Source organism: Pan troglodytes, chromosome X (genome assembly GCF_028858775.2).
Source record: "Pan troglodytes isolate AG18354 chromosome X, NHGRI_mPanTro3-v2.0_pri, whole genome shotgun sequence".
NCBI classification, from domain to species: Eukaryota; Metazoa; Chordata; class Mammalia; order Primates; family Hominidae; genus Pan; species Pan troglodytes.
In genome coordinates, this window is record NC_072421.2 from 138130804 (window position 1) to 138156367 (window position 25564).

At 39.4% G+C, this 25564-nt stretch overlaps 1 long non-coding RNA gene across 1 annotated transcript; it reads right to left on the reverse strand.

Annotated features, from left to right (window-relative positions):
* Positions 1-18682: 18682 nt before the first annotated feature.
* Positions 18683-25354, reverse strand: LOC107971093 (uncharacterized). Its single transcript, XR_001714014.1, has 3 exons — positions 25204-25354; positions 24978-25064; positions 18683-18847 (listed from the first exon to the last, which is right to left on the reverse strand). It is a non-coding gene; the product is annotated as an uncharacterized LOC107971093 (long non-coding RNA).
* Positions 25355-25564: the final 210 nt, after the last annotated feature.

Below are 25564 nucleotides of genomic sequence, written 5' to 3' on the forward strand. Positions count from 1 at the left end.
TATCTGAGCATCCATTATGCCAGCATCCCCACATTTCTACACACCAAAAAGTAGGGCCAAGAAGAGTTCTTTTCCTTGGCTACTCCAGCATAATCCTGCAAGGATAGTTGTGGCTCTATTTCCTGTTTCTTTCTAACCCAGGCTAGGCAGATGCCTTGAATCACAGCAGTCCTTTCTATTTGTGTGGCACTCTAGGATTGTACATCTCTTAAATGTGGAGGAAGTGGTTTTTCCCTGTTTTGCAGATGAGCAAACAGGTATGGAAATTAAATGACATGATAAAAGTCACTATTGGATTGATACGATACATGAGAGCAGTTAAATAGAACCAGACCCCCGAACTTCAGAGATTTCAAAAAGGCATTTATCTCTGGAAGGATTCTGAAGTAAGAAATTCCCATGAAATATACATCATGCACAACACCACCTCTTTCCCTGAAATGCTCATTGCTTCCTTGCTTTCTCCCCTTTCTACCCTTCTACTCCTGTCTCTAAATTCTTGGCCAGTGCCTTTCCTCTTCTTCCCTGCTTCTCCTGCGGCCACTGCCAACTCTTCCTTTGACTCTACACAAAGCTCAAGGAGCCACGTCATGCCCCTTCCAGGCTGGGATCCATACTCCTCTTCTGAAGAAAAATTAAGACTTGTTATTCTACGAGAAATGAATGTTTTGCTAATTAGAGTAAATTGCTGTGTTGATGCCATAAGTGGAACTACTTTGGCCTGTAAGATTTTTCCCAAATGGTTATGAGCTTCCTTTTTATGTATAGGATTATGATCTCTACTGAGAGACAGCATAGCACTGTAGAGTCACACGGCTGTTCCTTGACAGGTTGCAATCGGTCTTTTGATTTTGCTGATTGTGTGCTTTCTCTGCAGTAACAAACGGAAGCATTGTCCATAGTTCAGTTATTCTTACCCTAGGGGCTATAGCAGGCATTTACTGTGGACTAAATAATAACATCTCAGGAACATAAACATACTGTAGTTTTGGGGGAAAAAAAGTACATAAATGTTGTGTTTAAATAAATAGAAATTGACTTTAAAGCATTACTAAATGTATAGTAGCAATATATCAGTAAAGAGTTAATGGTCAGATACAGCTATCATGTGGAAGTCAATGAAACATTTCAGTGTTAAAATGATCTTCTAATATTTACAAAACTTGAGAATCTACAGCAAAAAGAACCGAGCTGAAACAGAGGACCCAGGTTCTAACTGTGGCTCAGTTACAAATTCTGGATCTATTATATACTGAGTGATTTGGAGGAAGTGAGTTATTCTTCAGTCCTGTATTTTCCCAGTCTAATAAAAAATTATTTGTTTTACTAAATATTTATTGAGATTCTATTATACTGTTAAATATTGCTAATATATTTAGCGATATGCCATTCATCAGCCTTTCTAACATTGATAATGGCCCTGTGAGGAAGGTATTATTATCTCTTCTTTACAGAAAATTAATTCATGTGTTTATAAAGGAAAGGAAACTGAAGCACATATAAGGAATATTTATTCTTTCCTATTATTATGAGGTTTTTCTTTTTTAAAGATCTTTACTTCATGTAGAATTCACTGTAGCATGCTGTTCAGATTTTAATTAACTAAAGTTTTCCAAATAATGTTGACTCTCCAATTGCTATTTACTGAGTCCTTTCATCACTTATTTCAAATGGAAGCTTTATCACATCCTGGATTTCCATATATAAAGGATCTGCTTCTAGACTCTATTCTGGAGCCAGGAGCAGTGGCTTGCGCCTGTAATCCCAGCACTTTGGGAGGCCAAGGCAGGTGGATCACTTGAGGCCAGGAGTTCAAGACCAGCCTGGCCAATATGGTGAAACCCCGTCTCTACTAAAAATACAAAAATTAGCTGGGCATGGTGGCACACGCCAGTAATCCCAGCTACTCGGGAGGCTGAGGCATGAGAATGGCTTGAACCTGGGAGGTGGAGGTTGCAGTGAGCCAAGATCACACCACTGCACTCCAGCCTGGGTAACAGAGTGAGACTTTGTCTCAGGAAAACAAAAAGTCTATTCTAGTTCATTGATCTAGCTACCTAGCCCTCTGCCATTTTATTGTTAAAATGACTGTAATTTAAAATGTTTTGATATTTTTGTAGAACATGTCCATTTCTTATTTTTTGTTAATATTTTCTAGAGGCTAAAAAGTCCAGGCCATTCTTGATATTTTTTTCTGGGTGTGTGATTAGGTGGATATTTTCAAGTTTTGTTGGGAAAAAATTTCATTAGTTTAAAATTAATTTGTAGAGAACTAACTTTTCCAGACCATAGTCTATCTCTCCATTTATCATCACCATCTTTCATATCCTTCAGTAAAGTAACATAGTTGCATTCTTACATGCAATTATTATTATTGCTATTGTGAATAGGTAGAGATAGCTTTTAAATAATGGATGAAATTTGGATTTGGGAAACAAAAAGAGTACAGACAAAGACTTAGTAAAGACAATAGGCATGTAGTGTCTGGGAGAAACTAAGGGTTAATCATTGTGTAGGCAAGCTATATGGGTGGCTCCTTATTATCTCCAGAATAAATTTTGCTTGCCTTACCTTTTTGATAGGGCTATTATGAGGGTACTTGAAACATGTGAAATATATGAAAATTAGTCTTCTAGTGTGATGCAAAATAAGCTGAATTGTTGAGAACTGTTTAAGTGTTAGATGAACACATTCTGACACCTTGTGGTCATTTAAGGGTATGTGTGATATTGTAATTCCATTGGTTGACCTTGAGAGCATATGTGTTGTACACAGAATCATATTCAGAGTTAAAAGAGGATTTAGCGATGACCTAGCCAACTTTCTTGTTTTACACATGAGGAAAGTGAGGGCCCGAGAGTTCATGAACCCTGCCCAAGCTCACATAGCTGCTTACTAACAGAGGTGGAATTAATTATTCTGGCCTGTTATTGTTTGTCTCTATCATGTTCAATTTCTATAATTTTATAATTACAGAAAAAAATAATTTTAAAAGTGTTATAATTTTAGATCCCGGAGAACCATCTCTACATGGTTGTTATCTCAGAAAAATGTAAATCATTTATGTGGTGGGGGGCGGTGGTTGTGGTGTTTTCTTCAGATGGGAAGGAGGAGTAGGGCTGGTTTCTGAGTGTCCTTAAAACTGGCAAAATAATGAACCCTGAAAGATTTGGTCATCCTGACTCAGTGCAGTAGAGCTACACAACTCTCTGGGCAGCAGGAACCTAGAATGTTTTCCAAGCTGTTCACAGGGTTTTAATAGCCCAAGGAGGCCTGTATCTTCCAAGAAAGGGTATACACGCTTCAGTATGCTTCCTGCTCTCATTCCTTAGAAGTGTAGCCCCAGCCTTAATGTAGTGATGGATTCAGAGCACAGCAGCTGGGTCTATTGGTTATTCTCACTCTCTGCTGATGAGGATCTGAAAGGTGCATTCTCATGACTACAGTAGTCCTTCTATTGCTTTGCAAAGATCAACCTCTCCACTACAGGTTCAGGGAGCAGCTGCTCCGTGGTTCCTGTGCACTTTTTTTCTGAGTAGAAATCAGAAGAGAGAGATTAGTGGGATGACCTTCAACCCTACTCACTGCAGTTGGTCTTGGGGCCAGAATGGGTCCTCATCCTCTCCTTCTTCCACCATTCATTCTAAATTCACCGCTTCCTTAGCTATCTCCTCAGCAGGTCTTGCTGACTTACCCGGCGGTGTGACCTAAACCTTCCTTCTTGAGTGGTCTGAGACCTTCTCAGTCTGGAATTGCTGTACTTCCCTATTCAGTTAGAATGGGGCAAGGGAATACCAGGAGGTACCCAGCTGGAGAAGGCGGCATCACATTGAGGTCTTTAGTACATACACCGCATTTCTCAGGATGACACCCCATCCTTTCAGAGCATTGCCTCCAAACGGGTGCTTCAGCCGTGTCTCTAAAAGACTGTCTGAGTCTGGCTTCTTTTGAATAGTGTGGTGTATGACATATCTAGTAGGTCCCATGGTCACGGTTCCGCCCCCACATCCTTCTTAGTGTGAATTGAGTGGTCTGGTTGCATGCTCTACTGTGTGGAATTCCATGCCTGTGCATTCTGTAAGGCCCAGAATGGTGGTGCTGGCTGAGGCTTTGCTGGGGGAAAAGAAAATCTATTGCGAGGATATGTATCTATCCCTGTCAGTATGAATCGCTGCCCTATCCCGGATAGGAGGGCCCAATTAAAGTCATTGCCGAGGAATAGTATCATATCAGGAGCATAGAGTTGGTCTCTTTTGCTGACAGTTTGGACATTGAGAGGCAATAGCTAGTTTGGCCGTGGCGAGTGGGAGTTCTTGCTGCTGGGCCCATATGCAGCCTCTGTCTTTGCCAATGTCATTGTTCCATTCATGTGCCCATCTTGACAGTTCTAAACTGGCCAGTGAGAAAAGATAGCTATTACTAACTGACCAACTTATCTTCCTCCTTGGTAACTGTGGCTTCACAGTAAATTTTTTAAATTACGAAGTATAAGTCCTCTAATTTTGTTCTTTTTCAAGACTGTTTTGCCTATTAGAGTTCTATTGCATTTTTATGTAAATTTTAGGGTCAGTGTCTCAGTTTCTGCAAAAAAAAATTAAAATAAAGGCCTGCTGAGATTTTGATAGAGATTGCATTGAGTCAATTTGGGGACAATTTCCGTTTAATAATATTGAGTCTTTCGATCCACAAACATAGACAATTTCTCCATTTGTTTAAATCTTCTGTAATTTCTCTCAGCATTGTTTTGTACTTTTTTAGTGCACATGCCTTGCACTTGTACAAGTGTATATATTGAGTGTTTTTTCAAAATAATGAAAGGATATTGGATATTGTCAAATGTTTTTCCTATGTCTATTGATATGAGCATTTTTTTCTTTATTCAACTAATATGGTGTATTACAGTGACTGATTTTTGTATTTTTGAACCAACTTTGCATTTCTGTGATAAATTCTATTGGCTATGTCCTTTTTGTGTGCTGCTACTCACTGGAGTATTTTATTGAGAATTTTGTGTCTATATTCATAAATTATATTGGTCTGCAGTACTATTTTCTTATAATGCTTTTGGTTTTGGTATCAGAGTAATACTAGCCTCATAGAATGTGTTAGGAAATATTCCCTCTTCCTCCATTTTTTGGAAGAGTTTGTGTATAATTAATGCTAATTCCTCTTCAGATGTTTGGCACAGTTCCCAAGTGGAGTCATTTGGACCTGGACTTCTCTTTGTGGGAGGTTTTAAAATTACTAATTCCATCTCATTACTGGCTATAGGTCAATTCAGATTTTCTATTTTTATTTTAGTCAATTCCAGTAGTTCGAATTTTTCTAGGAATTTTTCCCTTTTTAATTTTTGAGACAGGGTCTCACTCCATCACCCAGGCCAGGGTGCAGTGGCACAATCTTGGCTCACTGCAACCTCAGCCTCCCAGGCTCGAGCAATCCTCCAACCTCAGCCTCCCAAGTAGCTGGGGCTACTGACATACACCAACATGCCTGGATAATTTTTGTATTTTTTGTAGAGACAGGTTTTTTGCCATGTTGCCGAGGCTGGTGTCTTACCACTGGGCTCAAGTGATCCTCCTGCCTCAGCCACCCAAAATGCTGGGATTACAGGCATGAGCCACTGCCCCTACCAATTTTTCCTTTTTGTTTTCTAATTTGTTTGGACACAGTTGTTCTTAGTATTCCCTCATAATCCTTTCAATTTTTTATTTTTTATTTTTTTTTGAGATGGAGTTTTGCTCTGCTGCCCAGGCTGGAGTGCAGTAGTGTGATCTCTGCTCACTGCAATCTCCACCTCCCGAATTCAAGTGATTATCCTGCCTCAGCCTCCCGAGTAGCAGGGATTACAGGCTCCCACTATCACACCCGGCTAATTTTTGTACTTCTAGTAGAGACGAGGTTTCACTATGTTGGCCAGGCTGGTCTCAAACTCCCAACTTCAGCTGATTCACCTGCCTTGGCCTCCCAAAGTGCTGGGATTACAGGCATGAGCCACTGTGCCCAGCCAATCCTTTTAATTTTTAAAAAAATTATTTATTTCTTGAGACAGAGTCTCACTCTGTCACCCAGGCTGGAGTGCAGTGGTAAGATCTGTGCTCATTGCAACCTCTGCCTCCTTGGTTCAAGGGATCCTCCTACCTCAGCTGCCCAAGTAGCTAGGACCACAAGCATGTGTCATCACACCCAACTAATTTTTGTATTTTGTTGCAGAGACAGGGTTTCGCCATGTTGCCCAGGCTGGTCTCGAACTCCTGGGCTCAAGTAATCCTCCGGCGTTGGCCTCCCAAAGTGCTGGGATTAGAGGTGAGAGCCACTGAGCCCGACCTACCCTTTTAATTTTTGGAAGCTAAGTGATGATGTCTCCTCTTTCATTCCTGACTGGTAATCCATGTGTTCTTTTTGACTAGGTTGGTTTTGCTAAAGGTTGTCATTTATTATTCAATCATTTCAAAGAACCAATTTTGATTTCATTCATTGTATTTATTTTTCTCTTTCTAGTTTACTGATCTCCACTTTTATCTTTATTATTTTCTTCGTACTGCATTCTTTGTGTTTAGTTTGCTCTTTTTCTAGTTTCTTAAGATGAAGTTAGGTTGATAGCTTGAGATGTTTCCTTTTCTAATACAGATGCTCTGAGCTATAGATTACCCTCTAAGCACTACTTTACTACATCCCATACATTTGCTATGTTGTGTTTTTGTTCTTGTCCAATTCAAAATATACCCAATGTTCCCTTGTGATTTGTTATTTGACATTTGACCCATGAGTTATTTGTAGGTGCATTATTCATTTTCCACATATTTGGCAATTTCCCAAATTTCCTTCTGTTGTTGATTTCTCATTTAATTCCATTTTGATTCGAGAACATACTTTGTATAATTTCAGTCCTTTTAAATTTATTGAGATTTCCTGCATGACCTGTCCTGGAGGATGCACCATGTGCACTTGAAATGTGTGTTCTGCTGTTGGTGCCTAGGGGGTTCTATAGATGCCAGGTTTAGCTTGTCAATAGTTTTGTTCTAGTCTTCTATATCCTGGCTGATTTTCTGTGCAGCAATTATTGAGAAGAGGATATTAAAGTCTCTGACTATTACTGTTGAATTGTCTGTTTTTCCCTTCAATTCTGTCAGCTTTTTTTTCAAGTATTTTGGAATTGTGTTATTAAGCGTGTATTTTTCATTGTTACAGCTTCCCAATGAATTGACATTTTATTATCAAAAAACATTCCTTTGTCTCTAGTAATTTTTGTATTAAATTTACTACAATCAAAAGTGTGTTTCTTGGCCTGGTGCAGTGGCTCACACCTGTAACCCCAGCACTTTAGGAGGCGGAGGTGGGCAGATCACCTGAGGTCAGGAGTTAGAGACCAGCCTGGCCAACATGGTGAAACCTCATTTCTACTAAAACTACAAAAATTAGCCAGGTGTGGTGGTGCGTGCCTGTAATCTCAGCTACTCGGGAGGCTGAGGCAGGAGAATCGTTTGAACCCGGGAGGCGGAGGTTGCAGTGAGCTGAGATTGCGCCATTTACACTCCAGCCTGGGCAACAGAGTGACTCTGTCTTTAAAAAAAAAAAAAAGTGTTTCTTATGAACAGCCCAGAGTTGGATTGTGTTTTTTAAATTCAATCTGAGAGTTTGCCTTTTGATTTATGTTTAGTCCTTTAACATTTAATGTAATTATTCATATGATTGAACTTGCGTCTGCCATTTTGTTACTTGTTTTCTATGTCAAATGTTTGTCTTATTTCTCTGTTCCTCCTTTACTACTTTGTTTTGTGATAGATATTTTCTAGTATAACATTTCAATTCATTTGTTGATTAAAATATATATATATATAATTATTTTCTTAATCGTTTCTCTGGGCATTAGAGTATGCATCTTAACTTATCACAACCTAATTCAATTAATACTTAGTTCCAGTAAAATATAGAAATTTTCTTTAATATTGTTCTACTCCCTCACTACACATTTTTGGTATTATTTTCATATATCTTACATCTTTATATGTTATAAGCCCAGACATATAACTTGATGATTATTGTTGTATGCAATTGTATCATAAATAAGGTAAGAGAAAGTGAAAGGTGTATTTATACAGTCTTTATAATTACCTACATCATTACCTTTACTGAAGAATTGTTTTTTCATGTGAATTCGACTCACCATCTGGCATTACTTCCTTTCAGCTTGAGAGACTTACTTAGTATTTCTCATTGGTCAGATGTGCTAGTGATGAATTCTCTCAGTCTTTGTGCTTTTAGGAATATCTTTATTTCTCCATATTTGAAAGGTAGTTTTCCTGGATATATGCTTATTGTTTGGCAGAGATTTTTTCTTTCTTTCTCTTTCTGGTATTTGAGTATATTTCCCATTGCCTTCTGTCTGCCATTACTTTTGATGCAAATTCAACTGGTAATCAGATTACAGTTCTCTTCCATGATTAGGTTTTTTAAAAAATGCTTTCAACATTTTCGTTATGAAGTATCTAGGTGTGGATCTCTGTGTTTATCCCATTTAGAGATCGTTCAGATTTTTGCATATACAGATTAATGTTTTTCAGCAAATATGGGATTTTCAGCCATTATTTCTTTACATATTTTTCTTCTAATTTCTCTTCTCCTGAGACTCTCTTTCTACCTACTTTGGTGGCTTGATAGTGACTCTCAGGTCTCTAAGGCTGTGTTCTTTTTTCTTCATTCTTATTTCTGTTCTTCAGACTGGATAATCTCTACTGATCTACTTTTAGATTTGCAGATTCTTTCTTCTGCCATCTCAAATCTGCCATTGAACACGTCTAGTAGATTATTTACTTCAGTTATTGTACTTTGCAACTTGGTTCTTTTGAAAATGTATATCTCTCTATTGATATTTTTAATTGGATGAGTTATTATAATCATATTTTCATTAATTTTTAAGAAGTGTTTCCTTTAATTTTTTATAAAAATATTTATAACCATGGCTTTGAAGTTTTGTTCAACTTCATGGCCCATTTGACACATTTTCTATAGACTGCTTTTCTTCCTGTTTATGGGGACACTCTTCTCTGTTTCCTTTCTATGTTCTGTAAGATTTTGATGAAAACTAGACAAGTTAGATATAATATTGTGGGAAATACAGATTCTCATCCTACTCTCCTTGGAGTATGTTGTTGTTGCTTTTTCTTATCTTTTCAGTTTGTTTAGTAACTTGCCTGAACTAATTTTTAAAGAGATTATCTTCTCTGTAGTGTCTTTATTGATTGTTTAAATTCTTGTTTTACAGTATTTTTAAGTTTGGCTCCCTAGGAACTGTGACTGGATCAATAAGCACAGTGGACAGCCAGTTATTATTCAGAGGTTTGCTTAAACAACTTGAGCCAGTAAGGCTTCCACCCTTGCAAATTGATATATGGGGATTGCTTTCAAAATTCAGACAGTTTATAAGTCGGCCCCAAGTTTTACTTTCTGCTGGGTCTTCTCCTGTCTTCTCTGCATATGTGCAAGATCTTAGATTCAATCAGGCCTACTAGTAGATCTCTGAGATCTTCTCCTGTCTCTTCTAAGTAGAAGCAGCCTTACACATTTGCAGAGCCTTCCAAATCACCAGAGATATCTGGTAGCTTGTCAAGGCCCACTGTGGCTCTTATTTTCCTGTTAAATTTCGGGCTGTTTTGTTGATGACCTCGAGCAGTATTGCAGCCTCAAGCAGCTGCGACATTGGCCTTCTCTGACACTGAAAGCCATTATTTTTGACCATGCCCCTGGGTTTGGAGCTTTTTCTCTACTCCAAATCAAGTCAGTACCCTCTGGCAGTAGAGCTCCTGGTTTCACAGCTTGCCTTGCTCTGGTAGAATTACTGTGATGGGAGCTGGGTGGTTGAGAGGTCAACACCAGAGACCCCCACTGTTCTTACCAAAGTTCAGTACTTTTTCTTATGTAAATGCTTTTCAATCTGTGGGATGCCCCTGGTCAATAGACAGAGTCCTGAAATAGCTGTTTTTGAAAACTTTTTGAGTGTCATCATTGCCTTTGAGGAAGGGATTTGCTGAGCTCCTCACTCTATCATTCTCACATTCCTGCTCCCTCCCACAGTTCCTTTATTTCTACCTCTGCCATCTGTTAGGACAACTCAAGTGTTTCCTCATTGGCGAGTATTGGCCATGGCTTTTTCCAGGCTTCTAAGATACTCCCAGTAACATATATGCCTGCACTCATGAGGTTCTTGTTGGTGTTCAATGTCATGGTAAGAAAGTGCTCCCTGGTCAATGAACTCTTGATTATACAATTTTACACTCTAGCTCCCCAGAACAGTCTCAATATCCAATCCCAGGCATACGCATATAGATCCCCTGGATCCTGAAGATACACACAGGCTAATCTTTGCAGTTTAGTGTCTAGCCAGGTTGTTTGCTTATCAGGTCCAGCACATCCTCATCTGGGTGATGCTTGGATTTAACCTTTGTTATTGGTCTGGCAGTTAGGAGAGAAGGTGAAGGCAGTTCTTTAGTGGGACATCTGTTTTCTTGCAAGGGAGAAGCCTCTGTAGCACCTTCTAAGCACAACCAAAGCACTGGCACTTATTAAGGAAGGCGGTGCTAGCTCTGCAATCCCAGAGTGTCCAAGGTGTGTGTGTGGTTGGGGATGGTGGTGGTGATGGGGAGGACTGCAGAGTCAACATCTTCTGGGATTTTATTTAGATCTTCTCGTTGCATAGTTCAGTGGACCAGGCTTCCTTGCCCAGGGTACTAGCATTCACATAGCTGATTTTGCCTTGGCTGATCACTCAAATATCTCTGACTCAGCAACTCAAACAATTAGGCCTTTAGTTTTGTTTGCTCTTCACTGCAAGAGATAAGAGCCTCTTTGTAAGCTACTACCAAGGCCTTGTTGTTATCACACTTAGCCATTAACTGCTTGTTAGAGGCCCACAATCTCCCATTATCTCTCTTTAGCGCATATGTATAGCTTATCAGTAACCAGCCAACTCTTCTGTTTTTTTAGGCATTATTATACCCATATCTTGCAAATGCCTAAATCATCACACCTGCAACAGCATTTCCCTCCACTAGGACATTTTCCAGGTCAGCACTGGGGAAACCTGTAGCAATTGAGCCACCACCTTGTGCCCGTGTTCCATCTACTATGCAGGATGGTGTCCTCTTCCCTCATGGGCAGTGAGCGAGCCAGTCTAACATCCCCATTTTACTGCCTTTTTTCCACCCTCGTGCCACTCTTGGTACCGTTTGTGCTATTTCAGGTACCCGAGAAGCAGATGCCAAAATGGGATTAGACATGCAAGAGGGTTATTAGGGAAAATACCTATAAAGGAAAATGTGAAGGTTGCCAGAGAAGTGGGCAGAGCTGAAAGATCATGATGCAGGTTGACCGTTGTGAAGGAGCAAGAGAAGAAGGTTGAGTGGAAGAATCTGAGACTCAGTGCAAAGGATCCTTGAACCAAAGCCAGGTGTCAGAGGAGTCCTGCCTCTCCCAGGAATGACTTGCATTAGTACCCCTGTCACAGTAGGTAGCTAGTCAGACATGAGCAGGGCAGGAGAGGGCTTCCCTATACCAGGAATGTCAGGTGAACATCAGGTGATGGTCAGGCAGTTGCTAAGCTGACTCTCTAAAATAATTATTGGTCGCAGCTGACACCAGGGCAAGGCGGGCTCCCAATAGATAGAAAACGCCTGAAGCTGGTGATCAGCAGCTTCCCAATAAGATCTCAGGATTTGGGCAGTTGGGCTCAAGCATGTGCACTAAGAGGCAAAATGGCAAAGTTTATCTGGCATAAGACGTTCTTCTAAGAACATTCAACTGGTAAGGGAAGAATGCCTCAAGTGGGCATGTGTACACCTCCAGTAAACACACTGCTCATGCGGCCCCTCCCAAGTGCTGGCAGGCCACTGTGCATGCGGACAGCCCATTCCAAGGGAAGAATCAGGGGAGAAGATATGCAGACCCTGGAAGAATCCCAATGAATAAAACCCCAAGTCAAAGGTCAAGCCATGCACTTGATCTCTCAAGTCACCTGCTTGGCCCTCTTTCAAGTGTACTTCCTTTCACTGCTACTCCAAAGGTTTTTATTAAACTTTCACTCCTGCTGTAAAACTTGCCTCTGCCTTATGCCCCTTGGTCGAATTATTTCTTCTGAGGAGGCAAGAATTGAGGTTGCTGCAGATCCATATGGATTCACTGCTGGTAACATCCCTGCCTCATTCGGTTACTGTCTAGGAGCAGGTAATGAGAAGTGTGGCTTCAGTGCAAATACAGTGATAGATTTCAGAGCCCAGCAGCTGTGTGAGTGAAATATATTCCCCGTAGTTTGAATGCTGAGAGGCACAGAAAAAAAAAAAGAGGAGATTTCATGGCTACCACAAGTATTCTTTATTTTCTTTTCTTTAATAGCTTTTCCAACTTCTCATTTTCACTTAATCTCCTCTTTTCCATACTGATCTTCCTTTTTTATTTTATTAACAGCATTTATACAAAATATGATTGAGCTAATAATTGTTGAGGAGTAAAAACAAGTACAAAAAGGGCGAGATAAAAGTAGGGAAATATAAAAATATTAACAGTGGAATTTTGAGGGAATAATATGTGCCAATTGTCTAAAAAGGATGTTGAAAATAGAATTTTACGCTCAACATCCCTAGTCACTAGAGAAATGTGAAACAAAACGAGAATGAGATACCGTCTCACACCAGTCAGAGTGGCTATGACTGAAAAGTCAAAAACTAACAGATGCTGGTGAGGGTGTGGAAAAAAGGGAGCTTATACATTGCTGATGGGAATGTAAATTAATTCAGCCATTGTGGAAAGCAGTTTGGCGATTTCTCAAGGAACATAAAACACAACTACCATTCGACCCAGCAATCCTATATACTCAAAGGACTATAAAATCCTATATACCCAAAGGAATACAAATTGTTCTACCATAAGGACACATGCATGTGTATGTTCATTGCAGCAATATTCACCATAGCAAAGACATGGAATCAACCTAAATGCACATCAACAGTAGACTGGATAAAGAAAATGTGGTGCATATACACCATGAAATACTATGCAGTCATAAAAGAGAACAAAATCATGTCCTTTTCAGCAACATGGATGAAGCTGGAGGCCATTATCCTAAGCAAACTAAAGCAAGAACAGAAAATCAAATACCGCACGTTGTCACTTATAAGTGGGAGCTAAAAGTTGAGTGCACATGGACACAAAGAAGGGAACAGTAGGCACTTACCAGAGCCTACCTGAGGGTGGAGGGTGAGAAGAGAGTGAGGCTCTAAGTATAATAAGTATAATAAGTATAGTACCTATCAGGTACTATGTGTATTACCTGGGTGATGAAATAATCTGTAGCCCAAACCCCTGTGACATGCAATTTACCTTTATAACAATTCTGCACATGTACCTCTGAAAAGCAAATGAAAGTTAGAAAAATAAAAATTGAATTTTAAAATTGGGGCTGCGCATGGTGGCTCATGCCTATAATCCCTGCATTTTGGGAGGCTGAGGCAAGAGAATTGCTTTAGGCCAAGAGTTCGAGACCAGCCTGGGCAGCAATACCTCATCTCTACAAAAAATAAAAACTAAAAATAAATAAATTCGATTTTCCACTTTCCTAAAAATTTATTAAGTGTATAAATAAGTTCTTAACTTATGCTAGAAACAATATAAATTTTTTATTTCCTATGGAGTATGACAAGGGCCATCTACTTCAGTAAACGTCTATTATCTCTTTGTCTCTTGGGCCTTTTATCCCCACCTTTGAATGATTTTCTGTGTATGTGTTCGATTGTCAAAGATATAACCTATGCATGCCCTAATTAATGTGTCTTAAAAGTGCACTTTGCTATTGAAATGTTTTCGCTTTAGATTTTCTGAAACAAGTATCCTGAAATATTAGAACTTTCAAAAGCAGGTTTATATGATCATACATGTTGTACTCTTATTACTATTACATGCAGAATATTTTTTAATCACAGGCATGTCTCCAATATAGGGATATTTCACTGGGGATGAATGTTTTCCCTAATATTCTCTAATGTTTGTTCAAGGATACACTTAAGTGGGCTTGAATCATGTTTTTTATATCAGATTGAGGCAGTTGGCATGGGTGGAAGAGGTACCATCTGTGTTCTAACAGCAGGAAGAGCACCACATCAATGTGTATGTCTATCGGAAATGCTTTGCCTAAGAAAACAGTTTGTTCAGCGAACTCTGCTTTAGATGCTCGGAATTTCCCTGCAAAATGAAGCAAGCAACCAAATAAGCTGTCTCTGAGCATAACTTGATGAAAACTGCTTCATTTCTGTGGCTGTGGCCTTGATGTTAATCTTTATTACCTCTACCTCTAACTGCATTAAGTCCCATTTAGCTTTCTTGTAACCGGGGATCTGACAAATTGAACTGGTAGATTTCCTACCTGAGAAAAAGAACATTTCTAGTAGCTTTTTAATTTCTGTGGGCACAGTTTTGTCCTCCTAGCTAACTTCTCCCACTACTAATAATAGTATTTTAACATTTCGATACAGCTAATTGAGATCTTTTCTCAAACTGTTCCAGACAACTAGACATATTAACATATATGAATATAAGAATAAACTGTAACCGAGAACTATCATGTCTTAATCGTGTGACTATTTTATTGGAAAGCTATAAAACCATTTGCATGAGTCTCTTGTGAGTTGGGGTTAGAGGGAGAGAAAGGCAGAAATGGACCTTTAAACCATTATAGTCAGGTCTCAGATTTCTTTCTTTTTTTTTTTTTTTTTTTTTTTTAAGACAAAGTTATACTCTGTCGCCCAGGCTGGAGTGCAGTGGCCCAGTCTCAGCTCACCATAACCTCTGCCTCCTTGCTTCAAGCGATTCTCCTGCCTCAGCCTCCCAAGTAGCTGGGATTACAGGTGCCTGCCACCACACCTGGCAAATTTTTGTATTTTTAGTAGAGATGGGGTTTCACCATGTTTGTCCAGGCTGGTCTCAAACTCCCAACCTCAGGTGATCCGCCATCAAATTTCTGTGTTGATAAGTAAGAAAGGCATGTCTCTGATGATACCAAAGAGTGGATCATCCAACAGCTGTTTCTCTTTGATGTGAAAATCTATAATAGAAAATTTTACTTTTTCCTAACCTACTGACTTTCTTAATTCTCTTCGACTTATGTAATGAAAAGTAATTTTTTGACTTAGCTTATTTGTATTCAAAGAGCCAGAGATGAGAAGAGAGAGGGCACTTCAGAAGCATATTGGTTGCTTGGGAAGAATTTGGCCTGTACTAAACATTATTAAAGATGCTCAAGAAATTGGGTAAGCCAAATATGAAAACCATGAGAGATTACCTTAACTCAACTCTTTAATTGAGCAGTGAATCTTCAGAGGGATAGTCTATTTAACTTTTAGATAATTACTTTGGAAACTTTATGCTTGTGTTGATATTTATATGTACTAATGAGATACACCAATAATTGCAGCTTTGACTAAATTGGATCAATGTAGATTTAGTTAACCCAGATATCTAAATAACCAAGCTAGGTAATCCAGAGACAAACATTCTAGTTATCTCTTCTCAGCAGCAAGATTCCTTTGATTTTTGTTTTCCATCTTATTTTGCCTACATTTGCTTATGACAAAGTAATCCTAAAATGGCTACCTGAAAATACGCTTACATGGCAGTACACTCTCTCTCTCTCTTTTTTTTTTTTCCCCCTTTTTGAGACGGAGTCTCCCTCTGTCACCCAAGCTGGAATGCAATGGTGTGATCTCAGCTCACTGCAACCTCCACCTCCTGGGTTCCAGTGATTCTCCTGCCTCAGCTTCCCAAGTAGCTGGGATTACAGACATGCACCACCACACCTGGCTACTTTTTTTGTACTTTTAGTAGAGACAGGGTTTCACCATGTTGGCCAGGCTGGTCTCAAACTCCTAACCTCAGGTGATCTGTCCACCTCGGCCTCCCAAAATGCTGGGATTACAGGTGTGAGCCACCACGCCCAGCCTATACTCCTTTTTTTAACTTAATTTTAGTAGAACAAATAAGTTTGTACTTCTTCAGACATTGATGCAGCCAACAGACACATGAAAAAATGCTCATCATCACTGGCCATCAGAGAAATGCAAATAAAACCACAATGAGATACCATCTCACACCAGTTAGAATGGCGATCATTAAAAAGTCAGGAAACAACAGGTGCTGGAGAGGATGTGGAGAAATAGGAACACTTTTACACTGTTGGTGGGACTGTAAACTACTTCAACCATTGTGCAAGACAGTGTGGCGATTCCTCAAGGATCTAGAACTAGAAATACCATTTGACCCAGCCATCCCATTACTGGGTATATACCCAAAGGATTATAAATCATTCTGCTATAAAGACACATGCACACGTATATTTATTGCGGCACTATTCACAATAGCAAAGACTTGGAACCAACCCAGATGTCCACCAATGATATACTGCATTAAGAAAATGTGGCACATATACACCATGGAATACTATGCAGCCATAAAAAAGGATGAGTTCATGTCCTTCGTAGGGACATGAATAAAGCTGGAAACCATCACTCTGAGCTAACTATCGCAAGGACAGAAAACCAAACACTGCATGTTCTCATTCATAGGTGAGAATTGAACAGTGAGAACACTTGGACACAGGGTGGGGAACATCACACACCAGGGCCTGTCGGGGGTCGGGGGAGGAGGGAGGGATAGCATTATGAGAAATACCTAATGTAAATGACGAGTTAATGGGTGCAGCACACCAACATGGCACATGTATACATATGTAACAAACCTGCACGTTGTGCACATGTACCTTAGAACTTAAGGTATAATAATAAAAAAATAAGTTTGTACTTCTTCAAACTGGTCATGATGTTATATATATGAATAAGGAGTATAAGAAACTTATGTGGGTCTTGTTCACAGTCTACCTTTTCTGCTAATAATATGATGATACTTTGTGGCTCACTCTGTCTCATATAATTTCAGGGTGACAGTACCTTTTGAAACAAATTGAGCTTCACCACCAGCTTGATATGTGCAAACAGCGTGATCTATATGCAACAACAACAACAACAAAAACATGATATTGTCACAGGCTGAGCTGATGAGGATAGGAGTCTAGGGCAAAAGAGAGGTAGTTGTCCTTCTCTGCTCTGTACTGCTAAGACTTCAACTGGAGTATGTTTCTTTTATGGCACTGTATTTCAGGTGGGATGTTGGGGTGATGGCCAACAACTTAAACAGTGGCTTTCAAACTTTTGACCAAATACATTTGGCATCACAACCAAATATTTGTATTGGTGTGTGTGTAATTGAAAAGTTTTACAAAGCATATATTACATGCGATGCACCAAAATGTTTTCTATTCTCAGTTATATTAAGTTCTGATTTATTTTTGAAAAATTGATATCATGGTGCAACTCAGGAGTAAATCCCCACATTTTGAAAAACACTGATCTGAAACACTTATTTTACTATAATAATTTAGTGATTGTTATCATCATTATCAGCACTATTTGACAATAAATAAGACCTTAGTTGAGGTGTAGTTGGTTACTTAATGGATAATGTATGCTGTTTAGTATATACAGTCATTTGATGGGGATACGCTTGTGAGAAATGCATGAAGTGATTTCATTGTTATGTTAACATCATAATGTACTTACACAAACTTAGGTGGTATAGCCTACTACACACCTAGGCTATATGGTGTAGCCTATTGTTCCTAGGCTACACACCTGTATAGTGTGTGACTGTACTGAATACTGGAGGCAGGTGTAACATGATGATACATATTTGTGTATCTAAACATAAAAAAGGTACTGTAGGCTGGGTGATGTGGCTCATGCCTGTAATCCCAGTACTTTGGGAGGCCGAGGTGGGCAGATCACTTGAGGCCAGGGGTTGGAGACCAGACTGGCCAACCTAGTCAAACCCCATTTCTACTAAAAATACAAAAATTAGCCAGGCATGGTGGCGGGTGCCTGTAATCCCAGCTACTCGGGAGGCTGAGGCAGGAGAATCACTTGAATCCAGGAGGCAGAGTTTGCAGTGAACTGAGATGGCACCACTGCACTCCAGCCTGGACAACAAAGTGAGGCTCTGTCTCAAAAAAAAAAAAAAGAAAGAAAGAAAGAAAGAAAGGAAAAGAAAAAGGTACTGTAAAAATATGTTATTATAATCTTATGGAATCACTGTTCTATATGTAGTCTGCCATTGACTGAAATGTCATTATATGATACATGACTGTACCTACATGTTGCCAAAAAATAATCATTCCATGTTTCAGGGAAATGCGGTGGCTGGCTATATATACAATTAAAATTACTTAAGGAAGGGGTTGTCTATGTGCAATCACTGCTAAAAATGAAGTCCCCATGATGATTTTATTTTGACTTTGTCTATCAGTAACATTTGTTAGTCCTACTGTTATTAGAAAATCAGATATACTGAAAGAAGATGTATCACTTTAAATAAATATAGAAAGGAAACTAGATTGCACAGCCTTGTCTAAGCCAATACAAATTAAATTCCTGCTGAATGCCTGGCTCTCTTATTCCATCTGCCCTTGTCTCTAGTCAAAACACTTCTTTCCTGCCTCGTAGAATCTGAATTCTAATGACATTTGCAATCTATTTGGTTAAAAGACGAGTGGCCATACTTTTTTGATCAAATATACATTTATTGCCTCAATTTGTGTGGTACTGTAATGAAAAGGCATTATAGGACAATCGTAAATTAAATTTCATCAATCCATATTCCCAATATCCCATTTGATGTATCTTTTAGGTACAGCATATGCTATATCTTCATCCCTCTGTTGTAATTTCTGAGATAATATTTCCATTTTTCATTGTACCTGGAATAAAACAATAAAAAAGTTATAGTTGGCATAAATTAAATAAAAGTGCAAGAGGTGACATAAATATATTATTCATTCCTTAAATCTGTTAATTTGGGTTGGCTGTCATTAGCCCCACCCTTCGCCTTCCCTCTCGTTCTGTCTCTTCATTGGTAAAGGATGAGCTAGCTTAGCCTACTAGAGCTGAAAAAAACCCTGAGGTGCATGACATCAAACAGAAAGAGAGAATGGCATGATAAAAATAACATGGGCTATACAAAGCAAATATACTAAAATGTTTAATTTCAGGATCTAGGTGATGGGTGTGTTGGTGTACAATTCTTTTAATTTTTCTGTATATTTAAAAATTGTCATTAAAAATGTTAGAAAAGGCTGGGTGTGATGGCTTACACCTGTAATCCTAGCACTTTGGGAGGCTGAGGCAGTCGGATCACTTGAGGTCAGGAGTTTGAAACCAGCCTGGCTAACATGGTGAAACCCCGTCTCTATTAAAAATACAAAAAATTAGCTGGGTGTGGTGGCGAGCACCTGTAATCCCAGCTACTCAGGAGTCTGAGGCAGGAGAATTGCTTGAACCTGGGAGGCGGAGGTTGCAGTGAGCCAAGATTGCACCACTGCACTCCAGCCTGGGCAACAGAGCGAGACTCCATCTCAAAAAAAAAAGTTAGAAAAAATGTGGTTCAGGTAAGATTAGGACTGAGAATTAACTATGAAATGGCAATGTGGAGGTAATTGGAAATATTGGTAAGGAAAGTTTTGGTGGAGTTGTGAGAATACGAGCCTGGTTGGAATGTATTCAAGAGAAAAGAAGAGGAAAGGCCCTGGAAACCATGAGTTTTAGCAGCTGTTTTGAGGAGCTTTACTGTAAAGGGACAAGAAATTTACTGGGAATGGAGCAATAGCTGGAGAGAGCTGAGGGAGGAAGATGGGAGAAATGACAGCATGCTTTTATGCTAAAGGCAATGAACTAGTAGAGAGGTAAAAACATAATGATTCATGAAAGGAAAAGAATAATAGGAGGGATATCCTTGAGTTGGTGTTGGTGGACAAAATGTTGTGCATAGGTGAAGGGGTTGGCCTAAACATGTACAGTTCATCTATAACAACAGGAGGGAAGGCAGAGAATATGTACAGATGCAAGTCAAATGGAGTGATGGGAGTTTATGGAAGTTCCCTTTTGATTACTGTTGCGGGAAGTCAGGGACCCTGAATGGAGGGACCGGCTGGAGCTGCAGTGGAGGAACATAAATTGTGAAGATGTCATGGACATTTATCAGTTCCCAAATAATACTTTTATAATTTCTTATGCCTGTCTTTACTTTAATCTCTTAATCCTGTTATCTTCATAAGCTGAGGATATACATCACCTCAGGACCACTGTGATAATTGTGTTAATTGTACAAATTGATTGTACAACATGTGTGTTTGAACAATATGAAATCAGTGCACCTTGAAAAAGAACAGAATAATAGTGATTTTTAGGGAACAAGGGAAGACAACCATAAGGTCTGACTGCCTGTGGGGTTGGGCAAAAAGAGCCATATTTTTCTTCTCACAGAGAGCCTATAAATGGGTGTGCAAGTAGGGAAGATATTGCTAAATTCCTTTCTAGCAAGGAATATTACTATTAATACCCTGGGAAAGGAATGCATTCCTGGGGGAAGGTCTATAAACAGCCGCTCTGGGAATGTCTGTCTTGTGCAGTTGAGACAAGGACTGAGATACACCCTGCAGTATCCTCAGGCTTACTAGGGTGGAGGAAAACGTTGCCCTGGTAAATTTGTGGTCAGACCAGTTCTCTGCTCTCGAACCCTCTTTTCTTTTGTTTAAGATGTTTATCAAGACAATACGTGCACCGCTGAACATAGACCCTCATCAGTGTTCTGCTTTTGCTCTTTGCCCTGTGATCTTTGTTAGACCCTTATTAGTAGTTCTGCTTTTTGCCCTTTGAAGCATGTGATCTTTGTACCTACTTCCTGTTCTTACACCCCCTCCCCTTTTGAAACCCTTCATAAAAATTTGCTGGTCTGAGACTTAGGTGGGCATCACGGTCCTACCGATATGTGATGTCACCCCCGGCGGCCCAGCTGTAAAATTCCCCTCTTTATACTGTCTCTCTTTATTTCTCAGCCAGCCGACACTTATGGAAAATAGAAAGAACCTATGTTGAAATATTGGGGGTGGGTTCCCCCAGTAGATTACTTGTATTTTCTCAGTGAAAGAAGAAACAAGATCATCATCTGAGAGTGAGGCTGTGGGAAACTATGTTAAGGATTTGAGAAGAGAGGAAAATATATGAGATATTCTTCTAGGAAAATGGGAGTGTACATGGACTCAGGAAATTAAATAGTATATATATATGTTTTTAAAGAAAAACATCCTAAGAGTTGAATTGCTGGGTAAAAAACTGTATACAGATTCCCTTCTTTTGATAGCTATTGACAAGTTACTGCTACAAAAATTATTTCTTTCTATTGATAGATGTTGACAAATTACCTCTATAAAAATTATACTTATGGCCAGGCACAGTGGCTCATTCCTGTAATCCCAGCACTTTGGGAGGCCAAGGCGGGTGGATCACTTGAGGTCAGGAGCTCAAGATCAGCCTGGCAAACAAAATGAAACCCCATCTCTACTAAAAATACAAAAACTAGCCAGACATGGTGACAGGTTCTTGTAATCCCAGCTACTTGGGAGTCTGAGGCAGGAGAGTCGCTTGAACCTGGAAAGCAGAGGTTGCAGTGAGCTGAGATTGCGCCACTGCACTCCAGCCTAGGTGACAGAGTGAGACTTTGTCTCAAAAAATATATAAAAAAATAAAAATTATACTCCTACAAATAATATATGAACTTACATTTCCCCATTACTATTACAGCACAGTATATTATCAAACATACTGACCTTTTTCAATATGATAGCTGAGAATCAGTGCTTCAGTTTACCTTTAGTTTGTATATGTCTTATGATGCCTGAGATAAGCATCTTTTCATATGATTAAGAGTCAGAGGTTATAGATGAAAATTGGATTTTCTAGGGAACCACTTCTCAATCTGATGAGGTAAAGTATTCTATTTTCTGCCTCCATGACTAGACCTACACTGGTACCCAGAGCCCAGGATCACAGAAACTTTGGAGTCAAAAGTTCTTAGAAGAGGATTAAGAAGAGTTTTTAGATTTTGTCTAGGATCTCAAGAAACAAGTTAGTGTTAGAATAAGGACCACAATCCACAACTTCTGACATGTGGCCAGGATTCAAGCTCTGTGCTCGATGCTTGGGGAGGACAAAGATTTTGAAACAGGCAAGTGATGAAACATTCATACCTGAACTTTAGAAAGATGAATAAACCCACGTGTTTTACAGTGAGCGAGAATGGATTAGGAGCAGTGGCTTGCTCATAGCGGGCATTTAGTAAACATATAAAAGAAAAAGAAAAAGGGTCCAATCTAGGAAGAGAGAAACCTTGCAAGACACAGTTGTGTCCCACTGGCCCAAAGAACTCTGAATCAAGTAGCCTTATAGGGTTCCAGGAGAGAAAGCCAAGACAGAAGAAAAAAATGCCAGAAGTGCTGCTCACAGTACTGCTGCGTATGATTGCACAATTTGCATTGCACAAAGGTACCTGGTGGGTAAGAGCAGGCAGTAAGGCCTGGAATTAAGTCTGTATTGTGTTTGCTATGCCATGAGCCCACAGAGCTACGTAAGCCCACAGAGGGTTCTCATTCCTAATACGTCCCACAAGAGAGAGTGCTTTATACTGATCTGTTAATCCAGAGAGGTGTCTTTTTCCAATCTATCTGTCGAGAGGGAGCACCTCTCTCTAATTTGCATAAATGTGCTCTATGTATGCTAGTGGTGGCCACACAGGTCCCTCTTGGAGTCATGTAGCACAATGCCCATGGCAATGGCTGTGGTTCCCCACCCATCCTCCAGGTCTTCCACCTTCTGTACTGCTCCAGGAATTGTATAAAATGGCTGGATGCAGGGATCCCAGTTAGAAGGCTGTTGAGGGAAATCAGAGAGTAGACAAAGGATAGAGATAGATTTAGGAAGATAAGGAAATAATTTGGTATTATGCAAGGATCCTATAATGTAGTTTTCAAATAGCAAAAATGCTAAATGCTAATAAACATAATGTAATGCATTACAATGTTCAGTAGAATAGTTTTGCTGCACTTGCAAAATTATGAGGGAATATTCATATTGAATGTTTATCATCAGTAATATGGAACATTAGCAATTGATTCAATTTGATTTCTGGTCTGCTCCTGTTATAGTATACATTGGGAAACATCTTCCTGGGTTGAGGACCTGGAGGGAAGCTTGTGTTTTCATCAGAAGGTCAGAAAGCCAGTGTCAGGGAGGGATCAGGAGTGTCACTAAATGATATATTGTGTAGATTTCACCTTCTTTGTAATAAGTTGAATCATTTTTGCATACCACATAACTCCAACAAAGATCTCTTTCCTGACTTTTCCAATTATCAAGTGTTGACTCCTGTCTTTTGAGATAAACAAAATACCAACTAGCATTCAAACAAAAAAGCAGCAAGCACGGTAGTGCCTGCCTATAGTCCCAGCTATTCCTTGTAGTCCCAGTTACTTGGGAGGCTGAGGCAGGACGAGCACTTGAACCCAGGAGTTTGAGTCCAGCCTAAGCAGCAGCAAGAACCTGTCTCTAAAAAAAGAGCAAAACAAAGCAAACAAACAAAAACCTAAAAATGCAAAGCAGAAGACAAATAACTTCGAAGAAACAACAGATGCTGGAGAGGCTGTGGAGAAATAGGAATGCTTTTACACTGTTGGTGGGAGTGTAAATTAGTTCAACTAATGTGGAAGGCAGTGTGGTGATTCCTCAAGGATCTAGAATCAGAAATACCACTTGACCCAGCAACCGCATTACTGGGTATTTACCCAAAGAATTGTAAGTCATTCTACTATACAGACACATGCACACGTATGTTTATTGCAACACTATTTACAATAGCAAAGACTTGGAACCAACCCTAATGCCCATCAATGATAGAATGGATAAAGAAAATGTGGTACATATACACCGTGGAATACTATGTAGCCATAAAAAAGAATGAGTTCAAGGCTGGGAGTGGTGGCTCATACCTGTAATCCCAGCACTTTGGGAGGATGAGGCAGTTGGATCAGGAGGTCAGGAGTTCAAGACCAACCTGGTCAAGATGGTGAAACCCTGTCTCTACTAAAAACGCAAAAAAATTAGCTGGGCATGGTGGTGGGCGCCTGTAATCTCAGCTACTCGGAGGCTGAGGCAGATAATTGCTTGAACCTGGGAGGCAGGGGTTGCAGTTAGCCAAGATCGCACCACTACACTCCAGCCTGGGCAACAGAGCAAGACTCAGTCTCAAAAAAAAAAAAGAAAAGAAAAGAATGAGTCATGTTCTTTGCAGGTACATGGATGAAGCTAGAAGCCATCATTCTCAGCAAACTAACACAGGAACAGAAAACCAAACACTGCATGTTCTCACCCATAAGTGGAAGTTGAACAATGAGAACACATGGGCACAGGGAGGGAAACATCACACACTGGGGCCTGTCAGGAGATGTGGGGAAAGGGGAGGGAGAGCATTAGGACAAATACCTAATGTATGTGGGGCTTAAAACCTAGATGACGGGTTGATAGGTGCAGCAAACCACCATGGCACATGTATACCTATGTAACAAACCTACACATTCTACACATGTATCCCAGAACTTAAAGTAAAATTTAAAACAAAGAAAGCTGTACACTTGCAAATTGTCTATGTCTGAACTAATATTCCCTGCCAATTAAAACACATAAAACACATACGTCAAATTACAATTAAAGTCATACAGCCATGTTCATATAATCTGCTTGTAATCAAGGATTTTTTTGGGTGTTAAGCAAAAACAAGTGAAAGAGAACAAAGCGGGAATCCCTAAAGAGAATGGTCAGTTTATAGACATGAAAGATTACAGTATTTAATACCTGAGCAAATACCCATCCAATTATTGTATTTTATGTACAGTGCTGTTAACCTATAAACAAAGACAGAATCACACAGCATACAAAAGAAGCCCTAACCTATCTTTTGAAATAACTGTAATCTCACTGAATGTGAAGAATGCATTAATTTACCTCAGTAGTTTGAAGAAAATTCATTATCTTGATGTGTTCTGTTTTTATCCTTTTGTCCGGATGGTGGTCCATTGAATTTTATGGGTGCTGCAAAATATTTTTGAGAACTTACTGTCTTGAGAATACTTAACAGTGAAATATAATTACCCCCAGGAACAACTTTTGCTTCCCCAATGCTTAATGTTATTCTTTAAGCCTGTTAGTTGTCCTGTTGACTTTCACTCACCTGAATAAGCCAAGTGTACATGAAGTTGGTATTCCACTAAAAATACAAAAATAAGAAAATAAAAGAACATTGGAATTTTGTTTATTATTTAAATTTTTTTTTTGTCCTATGGACAAAAGGAGAAGTTTAACTCTAGTCCAATTATCTGCCCTTTCTCTCTCCTTCGAATGAAAATGATCTCCTTTCAGGATTATGAAGTGAAACCACCAATATGAAGTCAGCATACGTCATCATAATGATGATAATGATCGTCATCATAATGATGATAATGATTGTCATCATAATGATGATGGCTTGGTCATAGAACCAAGCCAGCTAATGCAGTAACTAAGAGAATGAGGAGGTGGGCCTAGATGGTTGC